Below are 5,000 nucleotides of genomic sequence, written 5' to 3' on the forward strand. Positions count from 1 at the left end.
GCAAGTGCTGTTAGTAGCGAGTATCAGCAGCAGCGCCTATGAAGGTAGACACAGACAAAGGTCCCCCGTGTAGCCTCTAGCAGGCTGTAGGGGCAAGTGTCTACTAAGGATGATGGGGGGGGGGGTTAGTGTGCGTCTAGCTGTGTGTAGCTGTGTGTGTAGCTGTGTGTGTAGCTGTGTGTGTAGCTGTGTGTGTGGCTGTGTGTGTAGCTGTGTGTGTGTGTGTGGGGAGCGGTGGGTGTAGTGGTTAGCGCCGTGCTGCGCTGCGCTACGAACCCGGCGACCCCGAGTTCGATTCCCACCCACGGCCAACACCGCCAGTGACGATTATCTGAACCGGTCCTGGGCCTCCCCTAGGTCGGCTCAGCCTCAAATGAGTAGCTGGTGTAGTAGCGGTGTAGTGTGGTAGTGAAACATCGCGAGCACTGGGGGAGAGACAAAGGCGGCCGGGCGTGGTGCTGGCCACCCACCCCCTCGTGTCCCGTGCCTGCCTTCATAGGCGCTGCTCGCTAACAGCACTTGCCCCTGCAAGTCTGTTCAGGCTACACGGGGGATCTTTGTCTTTGTGTGTGCGTGTGTTTGGGTGATTAGTTCCATTGTGTTTGTCGTGGCGATATTCTCAACCCGTGGCCCACCACCCCTCGACTGGAGACCTGTGGCAAAAAGAGCTTCACGGCTTTTCGGATTCCTCCCGCAGTCTAAATAAACACTCCTATTGTATGGGTCTCTATGGGTCTTCATGGGTCTCTATGTGTCTCTGTGTGTCTGTGTATCACTATGGGTCTCTGTGTATCTCTATTACGATGGGTCTCCGTGTATCTCTATGGGTCTCCGTGTCTCTGTGTGTCTCTGTGTGTCTCTGTGTGTCTCTGTGTGTCTCTATGTGTCTCTGTGTATCTCTATGTGTCTCTGTGTATCTCTATGTGTCTCTGTGTATCTCTATGGGTCTCTGTGTATCTCTATGGGTCTCTGTGTATCTCTATGTATCTCTGTGTATCTCTGTATCTCTGTGTATCTCTGTGGGTCTCTGTGTATCTCTATGTATCTCTATGGGTCTCTGTGTATCTCTATGTATCTCTAGAGGTCTCTGTGTATCTCTATGGGTCTCTGTGTATCTCTATGGGTCTCTGTGTATCTCTATGCATCTCTATGGGTCTCTGTGTATCTCTATGGGTCTCTGTGTATCTCTATGGGTCTCTGGTGTATCTCTATGTATCTCTAGAGGTATCTGTGTATCTCTATGGGTCTCTGTGTATCTCTATGTATCTCTGTGTATCTCTGTGTATCTCTATGGGTCTCTGTGTATCTCTATGGGTCTCTGTGTATCTCTATGGGTCTCTGTGTATCTCTATGTATCTCTAGAGGTCTCTGTGTATCTCTATGGGTCTCTGTGTATCTCTATGTATCTCTATGGGTCTCTGTGTATCTCTATGTGTCTCTGTGTATCTCTATGGGTCTCTGTGTATCTCTATGGGTCTCTGTGTATCTCTATGTATCTCTAGAGGTCTCTGGGTATCTCTATGTATCTCTGTGTATCTCTATGTATCTCTATAGGTCTCTGTGTATCTCTATGGGTCTCTGTGTATCTCTATGGGTCTCTGTGTATCTCTATGGGTCCATGTATGCCTCAACGGGACAACTGCGATGAAAATGAAAGCCGTATCCGCTTCACAGCTCCAGGGATTCCTCCTCCGGATCCTCCTGCAGTAAAATCCATCGCTGAGCCCCCAATTTTCCACCCCCCCGCCTCCCGCCACCACTCCCCGCCACCACTCCCCGTCACCAATCCCTGTGCCGCTTGGTAAACCGCTTGATGGCCGAGGTGGTAAACGGCCTTCCGGGGGCCAGAGAGCGCTCAAAATCGCTCCTCGTGAATCCCCCAAACGCCCCAGCCCCCTCAGCCCCCAGGCCCCAATCCCCAACGCGTAAATCTCGGCTCGCGTTAAGCGGCAGCGTGCGTGAGAGAGAGTGTGTGTGTGTGATAGAGTGTGTGTGTAATAGAGTGTGTGTGTGTGATAGAGTGTGTGTGTAATAGAGTGTGTGTGTGATAGAGTGTGTGTGTGATAGAGTGTGTGTGTGTGTGATAGAGTGTGTGTGTGTGATAGAGTGTGTGTGAGATAGAGTGTGTGTGAGATAGAGTGTGCACCACCACAGGTGGTGCATCAGCCAGTCATCTCAGTCAGTCGACCCGTGGCACCTGGGTCTGCCCCGTGACCTCCTGCCAGCGGGCGTTCGACACTTCACGTGGCCTCAGGGTGCACATAGCCTGGCACAAGCGTCGTGGTGACGTCACCGCCACTTAGTGGCGAATGGCGGTTGTTGTTGTTGTTGTGTGATAGAGTGTGTGTGTGTGTGATAGAGTGTGTGTGTGTGTGTAATAGAGTGTGTGTGTGTGATAGAGTGTGTGTGTGATAGAGTGTGTGTGTATAGAGTGTGTGTGAGATAGAGTGTGTGTGTGTGTGAGATAGAGTGTGTGTGATTGATAGAGTGTGTGTGTGTGATAGAGTGTGTGTGTGATAGAGTGTGTGTGTAATAGAGTGTGTGTGTGATAGAGTGTGTGTGTGATAGAGTGTGTGTGTGTGATAGAGTGTGTGTGTGTGATAAGAGTGTGTGTGTGTGATAGAGTGTGTGTGTGTGATAGAGTGTGTGTGTGGGGAGCGATAGTGTAGCGGTTAGCGCGCTGCGCTATGAACCTGGCGACCCAGGTTCGATTCCCGCTCACGGCCAACACCAGTGACGATTATCTGAACCGGCCCCGGGCCTCCCCTAGGTCGACTCAGCCTCAAATGAGTACCTGGTGTGGTGTGTAAACATTGCCACTAGGGAGACAAAGGCGGTCGGGCGTGGCGCTGGCCACCCACCCCCTCGTGTACCGTTCCGGCCTTCATAGGTGCTCGCTAACAGCACTTGCTCCTACAGTCTGTCAAGGCTATATGGGGGATCTTTGTGTGTAATAGAGTGTGTGTGTGTGTGATAGAGTGTGTGTGTAATAGAGTGTGTGTGTAATAGAGTGTGTGTGTAATAAAGTGTGTGTGTAATAGAGTGTGTGTGTGATAGAGTGTGTGCGTGATAGTGTGTGTGTGTGCTAGACAGCGCGTGAGAGTGTGAGAGCGTGTGTGTGTCTGTGTGCGTGTGTCTGTCTGTGTGTGTGTCTGTGTGTGCGTGTGTCTGTGTTTGTGTGCGTGTCTGTGTGTGTGTCTGTGTGCGTGTGTGTGCGGGGAGCGGTAGTGTAGCGGTTAGCGCTGCTGTGCCACTAACTTGCCTAAGAACCGAGTTCAATTCCCACTCGCGACGATTTTCTGAACCGGTCCTGGGCCTCCCCTAGGTAGATTCGACCTCAAATGAGTACCTGGTGTAGTAGCGGTGTGTAGTAGTGAACATCGCCATTGGGGGAGAGACAAAGGCGGCCGGGCGTGGTGGTGCTGGCTACCCACCCCCTCTGTGTGTGCCACAGTGCCGGGAGCCTTCATAGACACCACTGCTACTACTCGCTACTAACAGCACTTGCCCCTACAGCCTGCTAGAGGCTACACGGGGTACCTTTGTCTGTGTCTACCTTCATAGGCACTGCTGCTGATACTCGCTACTAACAGCACTTGCCCCTACAGCCTGCTAGAGGCTACACGGGGTACCTTTGTCTGTGTCTACCTTCACAGGCATTGCTGCTGCTACTCGCTACTAACAGCACTTGCCCCTACAGCCTGCTAGAGGCTACACGGGGGACCTTTGTCTGTGTCTACCTTCATAGGCGCTGCTGCTGCTACTCGCTACTGACAGGACTTGCCCCTACAGCCTGCTAGAGGCTACACGGGGGATCTGTGTTGTTGTTGGTGATCGTGGTGGTGATGATGATGGTGATGATGTTGGTGGTGATGATGGTGATGATGTTGGTGGTGATAGTGGTGGTGGTAGTGGTGATGATGATGTTGGTGGTGATGATGGTGATGATGATGGTGATGATGTTGGTGGTGATGATGGTGATGATGTTGGTGGTGATAGTGGTGGTGGTAGTGGTGATGGTGGTGATGATGATGTTGGTGGTGATGATGGTGATGATGTTGGTGGTGGTGATAGTGGTGGTGGTAGTGGTGCTGATAGTGCTGATAGTGGTGGTGGTGATGATGATAGCGGTGGTGATGTTGGTGGTGAAAGTGGTGATGGTAGTGGTGGTAGTGGTGGTGATGGTGGTGCTGCTGATAGTGGTAGTAGTGGTGGTGGTGATGTTGGTGGTGATGGTGGTAGTGATGATGGTAGTGATGGTGATGATGGTAGTGATGGTGATGATGAGTGGTGTTGATGATGAGTGATGATGATGGTGGTGGTGATGATGATGGTGGTGGTGATGATAGTGGTGGTGATGATGATGGTGGTGATGATGATGGTGGTGGTGATGATGATGATGGTGGTGGTGGTGATGATGGTGGTGGTGGTGATGATAGTGGTGGTGATGATGATAGTGGTGGTGATGATGATAGTGGTGGTGATGATGATGGTGGTGATGATGATAGTGGTGGTGATGATAGTGGTGGTGATGGTGGTGGTGGTGGTGATGGTGGTGGTGGTGGTGGTGATGGTGGTAGTGGTGGTAGTGGTGATGGTGATGTTGGTGATGGTGATAGCGTTGTTGTTGTTGTCGCAAGCGATCGCCGCCGCTCGTGTTACCATCGAAACGTCGTCGTATTTAAAAAAAAAAGAAATTCATTCGAACCCATCGACCCAAAAAAAATTAACGTGAATTCCCGCAGTCACGCAAGCTTCACGTCAAGATTGGGTCCCATTCTGTAATCAAACAGCTGTCTGGAACGCCGGCAGACGACACACACCGCACGCGAACACGAGCAAGCCGAGGGCGTCGAGCGGCGTGCTGATGAGCAGGACGTGCTTGTCGCTTCAAGGGTTCCGGAACGAATCGCTTCAGACGGAGAGGCGGCAGATGTCGCTGCAAGGGTGGTGGCGGTGGTGGCGGTGGTGGCGGCGGTGGTGGCGGTGGTGGTGGTGGT

General features: G+C 52.0%; 1 protein-coding gene across 2 annotated transcripts in view; it reads right to left on the reverse strand.

Moving 5' to 3' along the window:
• RRM1 (ribonucleotide reductase catalytic subunit M1) overlaps positions 1-5,000 on the reverse strand; it is a 350,107-nt gene that overhangs the window by 336,227 nt on the left and 8,880 nt on the right. The gene's annotated exons all lie outside the window — the stretch shown is intronic.

Source organism: Petromyzon marinus, chromosome 76 (genome assembly GCF_048934315.1).
Source record: "Petromyzon marinus isolate PM22_M1 ecotype Great Lakes invasive population chromosome 76, UKy_Petmar_22M1.pri1.0, whole genome shotgun sequence".
Classification (NCBI taxonomy): domain Eukaryota; kingdom Metazoa; phylum Chordata; class Hyperoartia; order Petromyzontiformes; family Petromyzontidae; genus Petromyzon; species Petromyzon marinus.